This window comes from Macaca mulatta, chromosome 6, assembly GCF_049350105.2.
Source record: "Macaca mulatta isolate MMU2019108-1 chromosome 6, T2T-MMU8v2.0, whole genome shotgun sequence".
In the NCBI taxonomy this organism is placed as follows: Eukaryota; Metazoa; Chordata; class Mammalia; order Primates; family Cercopithecidae; genus Macaca; species Macaca mulatta.
The window spans coordinates 103,599,716-103,617,209 of NC_133411.1; the positions used below are offsets into that span (position 1 = coordinate 103,599,716).

At 44.9% G+C, this 17,494-nt stretch overlaps 1 pseudogene across 1 annotated transcript in view; it reads left to right on the top strand.

Annotated features, from left to right (window-relative positions):
• The window catches only part of LOC704505 (rho GTPase-activating protein 7-like), a 30,903-nt pseudogene that overhangs the window by 12,761 nt on the left and 648 nt on the right, over nt 1-17,494 (top strand). The window contains exons 3-11 of the transcript XR_013418439.1: nt 643-706; nt 3,302-4,721; nt 5,478-5,654; nt 9,076-9,235; nt 9,364-9,562; nt 11,495-11,726; nt 12,881-12,995; nt 13,852-14,069; nt 15,549-15,769. The product of XR_013418439.1 is annotated as a rho GTPase-activating protein 7-like (transcript). The remainder of the gene's footprint in view (nt 1-642; nt 707-3,301; nt 4,722-5,477; nt 5,655-9,075; nt 9,236-9,363; nt 9,563-11,494; nt 11,727-12,880; nt 12,996-13,851; nt 14,070-15,548; nt 15,770-17,494) is intronic.

Here is a 17,494-nt window from a genome sequence, read left to right on the forward strand (position 1 = left end):
ATGGCTCAACCTAAGAGTTACTGGAAGAATGATTTTTCTCAGTAAGAGCAACTCACCGAGAGTTAAAAAATCAGAGACTTGACAGTATCATAGCTGTGTGCCATTTCACACTAAAATATAAAAATTAAAGTGAAAAACTTAAGAAACATAAAAGTATTTTTATTTTTATTTATTTATTTATTTTGAGACGGAGTCTCACTCCGTCGCCCAGGCTGGAGTGCAGTGGCCGGATCTCAGCTCACTGCAAGCTCCGCCTCCCGGGTTTACGCCATTCTCCTGCCTCAGCCTCCCGAGTAGCTGGGACTACAGGTGCCCACCACCGTGCCCAACTCTTTTTTTTTGTATTTTTAGTAGAGACGGGGTTTCACCGTGTTAGCCAGGATGGTCTCCATCTCCTGACCTCGTGATCCGTGCACCGCAGCCTCCCAAAGTGCTGGGATTACAGGCGTGAGCCACCGCGCCCGGCCAAGGTATTTTTAAACGACTCACTTTTTAAAGAAGTTTCTAATACTCCTCTAGGTATTAGATATTACTGAGTTCCAAGAAACTCCTTAGATATATGAATTGTTTAAAAACAGGTGTTTATCCACTTATTAGAGAGTGGTTGCCTGTCTTTGCTAACGTTATTTCTTTGGTCTATAGGCATCTAAATACTTTAAACAAATGTGCGGTGATGAAGCTGGAAATTAGTCCTCATCGGAAACGAGTGAGTATACAAATTGCATAATAGAATGAGGGGGAAAGGGGCAAACAAAAAAGTGAATGATGTGTTTTGTAATAGCTTTTGTTTCTCAAAGTCTTAGTTTCTTGTTCCGTAAGCCTCTACATCTTGAATGGTATCACCTAGACTCGATAGCCTTATGTAGTTGAAGCCAATAGTTGCAACTAGCCCATTACATTGTTTTATCTATTATTTTTGACCTGATCGCATCAGCTATGATTTTGCCTAATTATTAACTCAATGCCTATTACATAATAAAGGGATCATGCTTAAGGAATCTCAGTGGATTTTTGCCTTGCTTATAGAGGAAATAAAGCTTATTTCCAACTCTTTTGTCTTCCCAAATATAACAGTAACTGTGCTTCAAAGCCATAGAGATGAAAGCAAAGGCCGATTTGTGCAATATTGAAGAATAATAAGAGATTTGGAGGGAGGAAAGGAATTGGAGGAGGAAGAGGAGAAGGCAGGAAATCCCACACAGTTTAGTCAAATGGTGGTACAGAACCAAATTGATTTTCTTCTGTGTGTGAGTTGTGAAGACTTTTTATGAGATCTTAGAAGAAGAGGTGGGTGTAGCACTGGGAGTAAGTGTCACAAATTAGAGTAAACAGGAATGAGTCTGGTCAAAGAACATATTTCTGACTTCCGGGTACAAATTTGAATTATGCCAGAGTCCCTGAGCTGCAAAAAGTTGCCTTCTTGGGGAGTCAAAACTTTTAAACAAATGAACTGGAACCTCGGCGCCCACTGAACTGTGCAGAAGAGAGAAGCCAGCGCTCCATGCTTTCCACTCATTGTCCTGTGAAACTTGAGCCATAGGATATTTTCCACACCAGTGGAAAAGACGTGTATCATACTGAATTGTGCCCTTTGATATCCTGCCGAAAAGGCCAAGATGCAGTAGTCCGTGTGACAGCATATCCCTGAGTCCTGTACATAAATCAGGCATAATCAGCAAAGACGTTCCTTAGTGTTTCTGAATACTGCGAGCTGTCAGGGCTGGGTATTTGTGAAGCCTTGTTCAATTGGCTGGAGCATGACTGAGGTTGAAACTTCACAGGTCAGCTGTGGCCTGAGCGCTAGCCCTCATGTCTTGTGGGGGAGGTGAAGAAAAGGTACTGGTAAGAGTCTCCAAAGCCCTGTTAGTGGACTGAAGCTGTGTAATGACCCACCTTGATCCAGGGCCCCTTTATTCCAGTGGGAGACCTTATAAATTTTTAGTGTCTAGAGATTTGAGTTGCCACTTAGTGGACTGAAGCTGCGTGATGACCCACCTTGATCCAGGGCCCCTTTATTCCAGTGGAAGACCTTATAAATTTTTAGTGTCTAGAGATTTGAGTTGCTACTCTTCTTAGTGTTTGAAAACTACCTTTTTAATTGCAAGAGGGAATATAAACATACACCAACAAAAGACCGCACAACGGAAGGCAGCCCAGAGGCAGTCCTGCTCATTGCTGACTTCAGTTCAGAATATTTTGCATGCCTGGAATTTTCACCATCTCGGAGGTTTCCTCTGTGAGCAATTAAAGAACAGCCTGCAGATCCCAGAGTTTCCATAAAATAGTTCTTATTTAAACTTGCAGCATTTAGTCAGGCACTCTCCTGTTAAATTCTTTAAATACATCTTTGTTATTTAAAAAACAAAACAAAACACTGGGCACTGTGGCTCATGCCTGTAATCCCAACAGTTTGGGAGGCCCATGTTGGAGGATCGCTTGAGGCCAGGAGTTTGAGACCAACCTAGGCAACATAGTAAGGCTACTGCTCTCTACAAAAAAATTTTAAAAAGAAAAAGAATATGTAGGCCGGGCGCGGTGGCTCAAGCCTGTAATCCCAGCACTTTGGGAGGCCGAGAGGGGCTGATCACGAGGTCAGGAGATTGAGACCATCCTGGCTAACACGGTGAAACCCAGTCTCTACTAAAAAATACAAAAACTAGCCGGGCGAGGTGGCAGGCACCTGTAGTCCCAGCTACTCGGGAGGCTGAGGCAGGAGAATGGCGTAAACCCGGGAGGCGGAGTTTGCAGTGAGCTGAGATCCGGCCACTGCACTCCAGCCTGGGCGACAGAGTGAGACTCCATCTCAAAAAAAAAAAAAAAAAAAAAAATATATATATATATATATATATATATGTAAATGGGACTGGGCACAGTAGCTCATCCCTGTCACCGCAGCACTTTGGGAGGCACAGGTGGGAGGATCACTTGAGGTCAGCAGTTCAGAACCAACCTGGGCAATACAGCAAGACCCCATCTCTACCAAAAAAAAATAGCTGGGCATGTTGGCACTTGCCTGTAATCCCAGCTACTAGGGAGGCTGAAGTGGGAGGATCACTTGAGCCCTAGAATTTGAGGCTGCAGTAAGCTGTGATCATGCCACTGTACTCCAGCCTGGACAACAGAGTGAGAGAGACCCTATTTCTAAAAACAAACAAACAAACAAAAAACCTTAAAATTAAAATTATAAAGTACAAGGGGAGAATTGACACTACTGGCATATTATGAGCAGCCTCCTGCTCATGCCCTGCTCCCTGCTGGCTGCCAGCCCCGGTGTGTGAATGGCTCCTTTCTGTCTTTGCAGAGTGACGATTCAGACGAGGATGAGCCTTGTGCCATCAGTGGCAAATGGACTTTCCAAAGGGAGAGCAAGAGATGGTCCCAGCTTGAAGAGTTTGATGTCTTTTCTCCAAAACAAGACCCAGTCCCTGGGTCCCCAGACGACTCCCACCCGAAGGACGGCGCCAGCCCCGGAGGCATGCTGATGGACCTCGGCGAGCGCCAGGAAGTGTCTTCAGTCCGCAGCCTCAGCAGCACTGGCAGCCTCCCCAGCCACGCGCCCCCCAGCGAGGATGCTGCCACCCCCCGGACTAACTCCGTCATCAGCGTTTGCTCCTCCAGCAACTTGGCAGGCAATGACGACTTTCTCGGCAGCCTGCCGTCTCCCAAGGAACTGTCCAGCTTCAGCTTCAGCATGAAAGGCCACGAAAAAACTGCCAAGTCCAAGACACACAGTCTGCTGAAACAGATGGAGAACCTGAAGCTCAAGGGCTCCCACCACAGCAAGCACAAAGCGCCTTCAAAGCTGGGGTTGATCATCAGTGGGCCCATCCTGCAAGAGGGGGTGGATGAGGAGAAGCTGAAGCAGCTCAACTGCGTGGAGATCTCCGCCCTCAACGGCAACGGCGTCAACGGCCCCATGCTACGAAAGAGGAGCGTTTCCAACTCCACGCAGACCAGCAGCAGCAGCAGCCAGTCGGAGACCAGCAGCGCGGTCAGCACACCCAGCCCTGTTACCAGGACCCGGAGCCTCAGTGCCTGCAACAAGCGGGTGGGCATGTACTTAGAGGGCTTCGATCCTTTCAGTCAGTCAGCATTTAACAACGTGATGGAGCAGAACTTTAAGAACCGCGAGAGCTACCCAGAGGACACAGTGTTCTACATCCCTGAAGATCACAAGCCTGGCACTTTCCCCCAAAGCTCTCATCAATAGCAGTTTCTCCCCCTCAGGGAATAAGGCTCTGTGAACTGGAGGACGGGAAGCTTCCACGGCCCTGGCCACATCAGCCTCAGGAGGGAGAACAGCAGCGACAGCCCCAAGGAACTGGAGGCGCAATTCTTCCAGCTCCATGAGCAGCCGCCTGAGCATCTATGACAACGTGCCGGGCTCCATCCTCTACTCCAGTTCAGGGGACCTGGCAGATCTGGAGGAGGACATCTTCCCCGAGCTGGATGACATCCTCTACCACATGAAGGGGATGCAGCGGATAGTCAAATCAGTGGTCGGAGAAGTTTTCTGATGAGGGAGACTCGGACTCAGCCCTAGACTCGGTCTCTCCCTGCCCATCCTCTCCAAAACAGATACACCTGGATGTGGACAAGGATCCAACCACACCCAGCGACCTGGACAGCACAGGCAACTCCCTGAATGAACCAGAAGAGCCCTCTGATATCCCCGAAAGGAGGGATTCTGGGGTTGGGGCTTCCCTAACCAGGTCCAACAGGTAACAATTTTTCTCCTCCCTCCAGGTGTGAGGCACGGGGGTCAGAAAGAGATTGCCTGTGCTTGTTCTGTGGGAGGAAATGGGATTAAGTCTGGCATTCTTAGCCATGTCCATTCCTAAGGAAGGTGTCAGACCAAGAAGCACCAAAATTCAAAAAATGGATGATTGAATGGGTATGGAGTTCTGGTTGGGGAAGATGAAAAAAGTTATGGAGATGGTTGGTAGAGATGGTCACACAATGAGAATGAACTTGGTGCCGCTCAACTGCACACTTAAAAATGGTGAAAACGATACACTTTATATTGTGTATATTTTCCCATAATGGGGATTAAAGCATGGAATAGAAATCAAGTCCTCTCAGTTCCTAAGATAAGATGCCAGCAAGCAGCCCATTGCTAATGTTGCTTCTACCTATTAAAAAGCCTTTGGGCCAGGCACAGTGGCTCACTGTAATCCAATACTGTGGGAGGCCGAGGTGGGAGGATCACTTGAGGCCAAGAGTTTGAGACTAGGCTGGACAACATAGGTAGACTCCGTCTCTACAAAAAATTTAAAAATGAGCCAGACATGGTGGCACAGGCCTGTAGTCCTGGCTACTCAGGAGGCTGAGGCCGGAGGATCACTCGAGCCCAGGAGTTCAAGGCTGCAGTGAGCTCTGATGGCACCACTGCCTGGGTAACAGAGCAAGAAAAAATCAAATAAATAAAATCAAATAAAAAGCCTTCACACTCACTTTTCTCTCCATTTCTCTCGCAGGCACCGACTGAGTTGGCACAGTTTCCAGAGCTTACATCGGCCAAGCCTCAACTCTGTATCACTACAGATTAACTACCAGTCTGTGGCCCAGATGAACCTGCTGCAGAAATACTCACTCCTAAAGCTAACAGCCCTGCTGGAGAAATACACACCTTCTAACAAGCATGGTTTTAGCTGGTAAGAGTTTAAACAATCAGTCAACTGTCCTTGAAAGATATTTTTGGGGCCAGGCGAGGTGGCTCACGCCTGTAATCCCAGCACTTTGGGAGGCTGAGGCGGGCAGATCATGAGGTCAGGATATCGAGACCATCCTGGCTAACATGGTGAAACCCCGTCTCTACCAAAAATACAAAAACTCAGCTGGGCGTGGTGGCGAGTGCCTGTAGTCCCAGCTACTTGGGAGGCTGAGGCAGGAGAATGGCATGAACCCGGGAGGCGGAGCTTGCAGTGAGCCGAGATCACGCCACTGCACTCCAGCCTGAGCAACAGAGCAAGACTCTGTCTCAAAAAAAAAAAAGAAAGATATTTTTGGTCAGCTCCTTGAGGTTGTCCCTACAGTAAAACTATGACACTAATCACTCTCTCTGCATTTTTTTTTTTTTTTTTTTGAGACAGGGTCTTGCTCTGTCACCTAGGCTGGAGTGCAGCGCAGTGGTACAGGTTTAGCTCACTGCTGCCTCGACCTCCTGGGCTCAAGCGATTCTCCCACCTCAGGCTCCAGAGTGGCTGGACTCCCAAGTAGGTGGTACTACAGTCGCTCTCTACCACACCTGGCTAGTTTTTGTTTTGTTTTGTTTTCTTCCGTTTTGTAGAGATGTGGTTTCACCATGTTAACTAGGCTGGTCTCAAATTCCTGGGCTCAAGAGATCCACCAGCCTTGGCCTCCCAAGTTGCTGGAATTACAGGTGTGAGCCACCACACCAGCCACTCTCTATATTCTTGAGGCCACATTTGATATTGTTGAAGCCAGTGGAGTCTTAGGAAATTATCAGCGTGGGTTGGTTGATTGAGTTTTCAGCTCTCTGAGTGACAGATTGCCAGTTGATGGGGGAGAGAATGCATTACTCTTGCATCACGTGGTATAGGCACCTCCTTCCCAATATTAGGAATAATCCACCATAAGTAAATATATGCACAGTATCAGATCATATTTTTGGATGGAAGAAAAGAAAAACATTAAGATTTAATGAGACCATCTTTTAAATTCTTGATTTACAGTACCTGGTCTTATAACCCTATTCATGCCTTTTTGTAGAAATCATTTTGGGCCAGGTGTGGTGGCTCATGCCTATAATACCAGCATTTTGGGATTCTGAGGCAGGTGCATCACATGAGGCCAGAAGTTTGAGACCAGCCTGGCCAACATGGAGAAACCCCATCTCTACTAAAAATACAAAAATTAGCTGGGCGTGGTGGCACGTACCTGTAATCCTATCTACTCAGGAAGCTGAGGCATGGGAATCCCTTGAACCCAGAAGGTGGAGGTTGTAGTGAGCCCCGAGATAAGGCACGGCACTCCATCCTGGGCGACAGAGTAAGACTCTGTCTAAAAAAAAAAATAAAAGAAAAAAGAATCATTTTGGATGCAATGCAAATATTTGTAGCATCATTAAAAAATCTACCTGTGCTAAAGAATTCAGGTTTTTTTTTTCTAGCAAAGACTCTCAAACAGTGAATAATTATTTTAAGGAATTCACTACTCTAACATATTATAGACTCAAATGTAGAGATAAAATGCATTGTACAAATTGTTGATAATTACTTTGAAAAATATAACTCCTTAGTATATAGAATGTGAGGGGTAGGCTGTAAGGCTAGATGGGTCATGGATATCACCTAATCTGGGTACATCTTAATTTTTCTGCTATCAGTGCAAAGCAGATAAATGTTTCTAGATTGACATCTTAGTGCATTTTTCAGTGTCGGCTGGGAATCCTTAAGTCTTTTCAGTAATCTGAGTGTTTATTATTATCCAGTTGCACAACTACTGTATTTGATAAAAATGGAGAAGCCACCCATTTTATTAGTAGCACACTGTAGCAAACCTAAGTTACTTGAGAAAGTCGGCAAAGTAAGGAAACTGTTTTGTCTTCAGCTCCTCCTCTCCTTAGGACTCATATTGGGTTTAACTTCAGCATCAAAGCACCTCCTGTTCAAAGGTTGTTATTATGTGAGCTCTGCTAAATACAGAAGTTGTTTGTTCTGAATGACAGAAATAAGTATTGACCGGTTTATCCTCACATGCTTCAGATTCTCGGTGGGGATCGTAACGTGTTCTTTTCACATTCCGCCATCAGGCTTTTCTCCCCTGACAAAGCGAGTATTATGCACACTTATAGCCGTGATACCATATACTTAACTGTATGGAAATACAAACTTAACTCTGCTCTTTCGTTTTACCTTTCCTGGAGCTATAAACAGTAACATGCCGTGGCTGCTGGTGAGCATTCAAAAAGCAAAGCGGTCTGTCTTTTCTGGAGTTCCTCTGTGCTTAGAGTAGTATTTTCCCTGCTGGCTATTTAAAACTGCATATTTTAGATTGTCATTTCTGAGTTGCTTACCCCCATCCCACCAAACCCTCAAGAATCTGAAAGTCCATAATACTTCTTGAGTTCTGGTCAGCATTTCTAGTGACTCAAAACTAACTGTAAAAGCCTCACATGATGGGATCTGTGGAGCAGGTAGGAATCCTACACAAGGTTCTTTTCCTGTTTGGCCTTGCCCTTTCGGGTCCTGTTCAGAGAGGTCATTTGGAGAGCTGGAATTTCTGCTTGACAGCCTGAAATGCATGACATGGGTTTCCTGCTGTTGCGTATACTGCTGGGGTGGACCTGGTTTCAGGACACCGGGGAGCCTGGGGTCGGCTCACAAAACCCCCATTGTTCCTTTTCCATCTTCCTTTAGAAACCTAAAAATGTAATGTTCTGCGGGTCATCAGCAGGAGAATTTATTTTGACTTCAGGTCATTCACTGTTGAGCTCTGGAGTTGGCTCCCATTGTGTTAGGCTCTCATTGCTGTTTTCCCATCATGTATTACCTGCATCTTTTGACCCTAAATGCTTTGGATCTCATCAAGAACTCAGAAGTGATTGTTATCCTTTTGTCAAGACAAAAGAGACCTTGTTTTTCACACTCTATCGGAAGCACCTAATTAGGGTATTATACGTTGTTTTCTGCTTGTTCCTTCCTATACTGCCATTCTATAAGGAAATCCATCAGCTTCCTTAAGACTGTGGACCCCAATTGTCCAGGTTCAAGGTGGAAGGACACTCCCAACTGAGGAAATAAGACTGGACCTCACAACCCCAGCTCTTAGAAGATCTAGAACAGCACTGTCCGGGAGAACTGTCTGGATGATAGGAACGTTCTTTATCTGCACAAGCCAATACAGTAGGTACTGTGCACAAAAGGCGAAGTAGCACCTGAAGTGTGGCCAGAGCCAATGGGGCACTGAACTTGTCATTTTAATTTAAATTTAAGTAGCCACCATATTAGCACAGATCTGGAGCCCACAGGGTTTACCTGCAGAAGTGGACAAGTGTAGACAGACAAGCGAACATGTCTCCCCCGACACCACCATCTCTGTGTTCTTTAACAGGGCCGTGCCCAAGTTCATGAAGAGGATCAAGGTTCCAGACTGCAAGGACCGGAGTGTGTTCAGGGTCCCACTGATGGTCAATGTGCAGCGCACAGGGCAGCCGTTGCCTTAGAGCATCCAGCAGGCCATGCGATACCTCCAGAACCATTATTTGGATCAGGTGAGAGTGCTGCCTGCGGGTCCGCGCACTCAGGGGAGCTTGGATTACATGCAGCTTCTTCTAGTTGTGTGGTGTGAACACTGCATCCATGTGAATGTACCCTACACTTAGTGTTGCTCTTCCGACAGGTTGGGCCCTTCAGAAAATCGGGGGTCAAGTCCTGGATTCAGGCTCTGCGCCAGATGAATGAAGGTGCCGTAGACTGTGTCAACTATGAAGGACAGTCTGCTTCTGATGTGGCAGACATGCTGAAGCAGTATTTTTGAGATCTTCCTAAGCCACTAATGATGAACAAACTCTCAGAAACCTTTCTACAGATCTACCAATGTGAGTATCCTTTGATCTTGATTGTTGGCATTGGGGAAAAATAAGACCCACTGAAGCTTGTAGCTTCCTTGATAGCATTCTTTTTTTTTTTTTGAGATGGAGTCTGGCTCTGTCACCCAGGCTGGAGTACAGTGCGTGACCTCAGCTCACTGCAACCTCTGCCTCCCAGGTTCAAGCAATTCTCCCACCTCAGCCTCCCAAGTAGCTGGGACTACAGGAGGGTGCCACCACATCTGGCTAATTTTTGTATTTTTAGTAGAGACAGGGTTTCACCATGTGGGCCAGGAAGGTCTCGAACTCCTGACCTCAAGTGATCCTCCCACCTCGGCCTCCCAAAGTGCTAGGATTACAGATGTGAGCCACCGCACCTGGCCTTGATAGCGTTCTTTTGACAAGAGGGTCTGCATGGTGACCTCTTGGAAACCCACGTCATCACTTTCTTCCTTGCCTCCTTGTTTGTGGAACAGTTTTCTGTATAGTTACTGAATGATGCAAAAATAAATTTCCCAGTCTCTAATGACTGATGCCATTGTACGTTTTTACCAGCAGATCCAAGTTAGGCTTTCATTCGTTTCTAGAACAGTGTTATCTGAGCGCTCAGATAAAGATCAGGTACCAGGATCTCTTTCTCTCTCCACCTTGTCTACAGAAATTTCAGTTGCTTCACATCCCTCTTGCTGGGCTGTTGGATTTAAAATTTCACAGGTGTCTGTGTGTTTTATCTTGCTGTAAAATGAATAAATAATCTTTTTATGTTATTCATCTCAGTTGCTGCCAGAAATACTTGGGAAAACAATACCCATGCCCTTCTTACTTTTATGTAAAGCTTAAAGAAAACAGTTGTCTAAATTAATGATCAAGATCAGGATTATGGCTTTTACAGCTTTGTGTTTTTCTTGGCTCAGTGTGGTATTACAGCAATGTAATTTAAAAGCAGCCTCTCTTAGTGCTCAAATTGTCTCTAGGACTGGCACAGTGGACTTTATTTTATAAGAAATGGAGCTGGTCTAGATTATTTCATTAGTTGTTTCATCCTTTCATATTTTGTAAAAACACAGGTCACATTTTCCTTGCCAAGGTATTTGTTATGTGTTGTAACCATGGAGCTGTTTAATCAGTTTGTCCTATGGAGCTACATTTGAGTGACTTGATTTTTCCACCACATGCTCTTATAAAGAGTTGTCTATTCAAGGAGACCTGAAGATTGGGATCAGCATTTTCTACATGTAGATTGTTTATGGGTTTATTTGCATTTTTATGTATTTGCATATTCATATGCATTTTTATAACAGCCTCTCAAGCATGCTTTCTAAAACTTAAGATATTACTAATTCAATGTATTCTATTTATTAATTAAACTGAACATTTTCAGTTCAATTCAGTTCAGAACTGAATATTTTAGCAGCTTACTTTTCCCATTTCAAGGATGAAGAAATCAGTTAAACTCATGAAAATCTCCAGAGATACTGAACATTTTGTACTCAAGGCTGAGAGATCTCCGTTCTTACGTTCTTGTACATATTTCAGATAAGATTTTTCATCGACACTAAACAAAAGTGTATAGTGTTTTCAATAACTGAGATTGGTAAATTAGGGATTTTTTTTTTCTCATGCTTCAGAAAGAAAAAACTGTTCTGTAAACTAAAAGAACAGGCATCCTCTAGAGCCGAACTCTGAGGTGGATTTAAGAGTGTTTGGGTATCGTGGGTGTTTAAAATTTTTTTCACTCCTTCACGAGGCAGGAAATACTTGAGGGTAGTGATGACAGTGGCAATTCATAACTTTTACCATATTAACCTCTAGTACACTTTCTACAAGTGCTTGTTCAGTACTGGGCTGAGGTATTTGATGCCGATATTTGCTTTGGGACATTTCCTTGCAGTATCCATGCAAATTCACCAAGCTGATGGGGAAAGTGCTGGTGTCGTGCAGATGTGCCCAAGGACCAGCGCCTGCAGGCCATCAAGGCTGCCATCATGCTGCTGCCTGACAAGAACCGGGAGGTTCTGTAGACCCTGCTTTATTTCTTGAGCGATGTCACAGCAGCCATAAGAGAAAACCAGATGACCCCAACCAACCTGGCCATGTGCTTAGCGCCTTCCCTCTTCCCTCTCAACACCCTGAAGAGAGAGAATTCCTCTCCCAGTTACGGGCTGCATGGGAGGTACGTACACAGAGGGGGCAGCCTGCATTCTTCTAGGACTCTCTGTATTTGTGGTTTTATGGGAGTCTTTCCTGAAACAAGGAAGAAAGACTGCTGTATTAGTCCATTCTCACACTGCTAATAAAGACATACCTGAGACTGGTGTATTGGTGTCCATGAGAAAATAGTCTCACTGGACTTAACCCCCACAGACTAAATCCATCCAACTGATCCTTTTCCTCAGCTCTAAAGGAGCTTGAAAAGTATTTCTTAGCTAGAGGCCTGGGGCCTAGTTATGCTAGTGAAGGTTAGATTGCTTCTGAAAATTGTACAATGTTTAAATGTATGTTTAAATAGTTCTTTTTGAGACAGAGTCTCACTCTGTCACCCAGGCTGGAGTGCAGTGGCACAATCTCAGCTCACTGCAACCTCTGCCTCCCAAGTTCAAGCCATTCTCCTGCCTCAGCCTCCTGAGTAGCCGGCACTACAGGCATGCGCCACCATGCCTGGCTAATTTTTGTATTTTTAGTAGAGATGGAGTTTCACCATGTTGGCCAGGCTGGTCTTGAGCTCCTGACCTCATGATCCACCTGCCTCAGCCTCCCAAAGTGCTGGGATTATGGCGTGAGCCACCGTGCCCGGCCACATTTAAATAGTTCTTAAAGTTGACTGAGGGAATCCAACTGCAATGGGATACAGAACTAGAGATAAGTAGAGGAGAGCGATCAAATAAGATGAAGACAAAAGCTCAAGGAAACAATGGACTTAGCCCTCACCTGTGGGAGGGGGCCTGTGTATTCAGGCAGGTAAAGATGGTGACACTGTTTGCTCCAACTCCCAGGGACTCCTTTCCCACACTTCTCAGAAGCTGCTCCCCCACCGTGCAAACACAGCCCCTCCAAGCTGCCCTGGTCCCAGTAGTAACCTATTTAATAAAATAGTTTTAATCACCCTGATTTCATCAAAAGCATATCTCTTTAATGTTTTTTGTGTGTTGTTGACAAAACTCTGAGATACTCTGGTGAGCAAAGTAAAAACGCTCTTAATCCACCTAACAATAAACAGGTTCCAGTGAAAATTTTTTTTTCTCTTTTCTTTGGGTTTCCTTGAATAATACTTGGATGAAAAATATATAAATATTTGAACTGTTCCCCTCCTGTATTTCTTCTATCTAGGGTAATGCAAAGAAAGCAAAGTTTGGGCAAACCAGATCAGAAAGATTTGAATGAAAACCTAGCTGCCACTCAAGGGCTGGCCCATATGATCGCCGAGTGCAAGAAGCTTTTCCAGGTAAGGAATTGAGAAGGTTGGCTCCTTTATTAAGGATAATGTGAATAGGTACAAAGTCTTAGGCTTGATACTTGTTCATGTCTTACCTGAAGACCTTTTCCACAGCTGGAGATGATATAAATAGCCAAGAATGTCTTATTTACATATATTATAATGTATCAGCTAGAGTTAATCATGTTTAATAAAATTGTCCCTTTACTTAGAAAGGAAAAGCAGCCGGGCACTGTGGCTCATGCCTGTAATTCTAACACTTTGGGAGACTGAGGCGGGTGGATCACGTGAACTCAGGAGTTCAAGACCAACCTAGGCAACATGATGAGACCTCACCTCTACAAAAAAAAATTTAAAAATGAGCTGGGCATGTTGGTGTGCACCTGTGGTCTCAGCTACTTGGGAGGCTGAGATGGGAGGATCACCTGAGCCCAGGGAGGTGGAGGTTGCAATGAGCCAAGATTCTGCCATTGCACTCCAGGCTGGGTAACAGAATGAGACTCTGCCTCAAAAAAAAAAAAAAAAAAGAAAAAAAAAAAAGGCAACAAATTATCTGGAATTGAACTTCTGTATCCACTTCTGTATTTGAGAAACCTGCTTTGATCAATGTAATTCACTCCCCCTACTCTAACTTTCCAAAGAAGACCTTACATGGGAATAAGATTTCAGATGCATTTATGGAGGTGATCTGTTCATATCTTCATGGTACCACGTGAGGTCAGCATTATAGCCCACCTCTGGCGGAAAGATGCCTGCACTGCTTTAAGGACCAGGCCACTGTTCCTGCCCAGCCTTTTCCACTGATGGGCATTGAGACTGAGTACAGGCAGACTCACCACCTTTCTGTCTGTCATGTTCCGCACAGGTTCCTGAGGAAATGAGCTGATGTCGTAATTCCTATACTGAACAAGAGCTGAAGCCCCTCACTCTGGAGGCACTCAGGCACCTGGGTAATGATGACTCAGCTGACTACCAACACTTCCTCCAGGACTGTGTGGATGGCCTGTTGAAGAAGTCAAAGAGAAGTTTAAAGACTGGGTCAGCTACTCCACTTCGAAGCAGGCTGAGCTGTCCTATAAGAAGGTAAGGCTTCACCCTGTTGTCAGCTAGTTGAGTCCAGGTGTTGAGGCTTGGGTCCATCAGAGATAACATGCTTTTGCTAACTAATCTCTCTGGGGATCTGTAGCCCACACCCTGCCTTGTAGAGCTGGGCACCCGGGTGAGTCAGATGCCCCTGGTGAGAGTGGAAACCGGGCAAAGGAAGAGTAATTTTCATCCTGTGTAACACTTGGGAGAGGATTTCAACTATTTCTAATGAAGTCCTTTGGCTCTACAGAATCACACTAGACTTCCCTAGAGTTTTGCTAATGGCATTGAGCTGTGGAACATCCTATGACACGCTTTGATTTTTCCATAATTTGGTCAGAAACCCTTTGCACTCTTCTCTGTTCTTAGTTAGTGTTCTCTTGGCCCTTTAATGAGCAGAGATCCTTAGGGGGAAATTAATTCCAGTTAGGACTAGTAAACCTCTTGAGGGCAGAGGCATCTTGTAAGGCTCAGCAGGATAGGTCCGTCGGAGGTATATGTTGATGCCGCCTGTACCGTCTTGAAAATAAATACACAATGGGAGTAGGCTGGGTGGCCTTGCAGGCTTTGGAAATGAGTGCAAATGATTTTTTTTTTTTTTGAGATGGAGTCTCGCTGTGTTGCCCAGGCTGGAGTGCAGTGGCACCATATTGGCTCACTGCAACCTCTGCCTCCCGGGTTCAAGCAATTCTTCTGCCTCAGCCTCCCAAGTAGCTGGGACTACAGGCGCCTGCCACCATGCCTGGCTAATTTTTGTATTTTTAGTAGAAAAGATGGGGTTTCACCATATTGGCCAGGCTGGTCTGGAACTCCTGACCTTGTGATCTGCCCACCTTGGCCTCCCAAAGTGCTGGGATTATAGGCGTGAGCCACCACGCCCGGCCAGTGACTGATATTTCTTTATTGCATGCACCCTGATACAGGTCCCAGAAAAACAAAACAAATGTCATCTTTATTTTTTTTTTTGAGATGGAGTGATTCTTATCACCCAGGCTGGAGTGCAGTGGTGTGATCTCGGCTCACTGCAAAATCCACCTCCTAGGTTCAAGTGATTCTCCTTCCTCAGCCTCCTGAGTACTTGGACTTACAGGTGCCTGCCACCACGCCTGGCTAATTTTTGTATTTATAGTAGAGACAGGGTTACACCATGTTGGCCAGGCTGGTCTTGAACTCCTGACCTCAGATGATCCACCTGCCTCAGCCTCCCAAAGTGCTGGGATTACAGAAATGAGCCACAGCACCCAGCCCAAATGTCATAATTTTGACCAGAGTTGACAACAGCTTTTGTTTACTTTCTGGCTTGCTCTTAAAGCCTAGGAATAGCAGCCTATTTAAGTCATAGATTTATTAACCCCCAATATTTATATATTGATTATATTGTTTATATGTGACTAAAATTGTTAGTTTAACAATTTGACTTCAAAAACTAGGTGTGTATGGATTGCCTTGGCACTGAAAAATATATCCTCTTTCCAGGTGAGCGAAGGACCCCCTCTGAGGCTTTGGAGGTCAACCATTGAAGTCCCTACTGTGCCAGAGGAAATCTTAAAGCGCCTACTTAAAGAACAGCACCTCTGGGATATAGACCTGTTGGATTCAAAAGTGATTGAAATTCTGGACATACTGCCAAACTGAAATTTACCAGTATGTCCAAAACAGTATGGCACCTCATCCTGCTCGAGACTACGTTGTTTTAAGGTGAGCACTTCCGAATTGTTTTTTTGTGACAAGGATGACTCCATATATGAACCAAGCCTATATGTCACTGATCTTACAAGATGGTATAATTATTTAAAGTAGAAGCCAGGCATATGATGGCTCACACCTGTAATCTCAGCAGTTTGGGAGGCCAAGACAGGAGGATCACTTGAGACCAGGAGTTCAAGACCAGCCTGGGCAATATAGCAAGACCCTATCTCTACAAAAAATTTAAAAAAATTAGCTAGATGTCATGGTGCATGCCTGTAGTCCTAGCTACTCGGGAGGCTGAGGCAGGAGGATCCCTTAAGCCAGGAATTTGAGGCTGCAGTGAGCTGTGAATATGCCACTGTACCACAGCCTGGGCAACAGAGCAAGACCTTGTTTCTAAATAAACAAAACAAAACATATGCCTCCAGAAAAGTAGTGAACACCTTCAAATATGGAAAACAGATCTACATTTATTCTAGCAATGTGTTCCTCACTGAGAATGGTTTGAACTCCTTGGTAACTGAGCTCAGAAAGAGAGATGCCTTCCAATGAATATGCTCATTGATAGCAGATTTTTGCCTCTTTTAGGATAGATTTTCTTGTCAGAAACAGCTAGTGAATGAATAAGCCAGGAGATAACATTTGAGTCCCAAGAGAGATGTGATTAAGGCTGATTTATGTGTAATTCATAAATTCTCTCGAGATATTACTGAAAGAAGAATTCCAAAAATCTTTGAGGAAATGTCACGTGGGAAGTCCAGACCTTTTCAAACAGCCAGTGTTCCTTTAGGTGTCTGTGTTCCAAGACATTTGTGAAATAGAAAAAATGATTTTAAGCTGCACTTCAGATTGACTCTTTTTTCAGAGGAGACTGTCTGAGCACATAAACCCTCTGTAACAGCGGCTCTGTGCAGAGTTCCTCATTCAGGAGTCTTTGTATCGTGTCTTTGTGCATATAATGCTGCTCTAACAGAATGTCACAGACTGGGCAATTTATAATGAACAGATATTTGTTTGGCTCATGGTTTTAAAGGCTGAGAAGTCCAAGATCAAGGAGTTGCATCTGGTTGTTTATTTGTTTGTTTGATTTGGGGACATGGTTTCATTCTGTCACCCACGCTAGCGTACAGTGGCACGCTCATGGCTCACTGAAGCCTTCACTTCCCAGGCTCAAGCAATCCTCCCCGCTCAGCCTCCCAAGTAGTTGGGACTACAGGCATGTGCCACCACACCTGGCTAACTTTTTGATTGTTTCTGGTAGAGACATGGTTTCACCATATTGTCCAGGCTGGTCTCAAACTCCTGGGCTCAAGCGATCCTCCTACCTCAGCCTCCCTAAGTGCTGGGATTACAGGCATGAACCACCATGCCCAGCCTAGTGAGGGTCCTCTTACTGCGTCATCCCATAGTGGAAGGGCAAAGAGAGGGCAAGGGAGAGCAAAAGAGCAAATGTGCAGCTTTAAGCCATTTTTATTTATATATTTATTTATTTATTTTGAGATAGAGGGTCTCACTTTGTTGCCCAAGTTTGAGTACAGTGGCATGATTACAGCTTAAGCAATCCTACCACCTCAGACCCCTGAGTAGCTGGGATTACAGGGGCACACCACCATGCCCGGCTAATATTTTTTATTTTTAGTAGAGATGAGGTCTCACTATGTTGCCCAGGCTGGTCTTGAACTCCTGAGCTCAATCAGTCCTCCCTCCCCAGCTTCCCAAAGTGCTGGGATTAA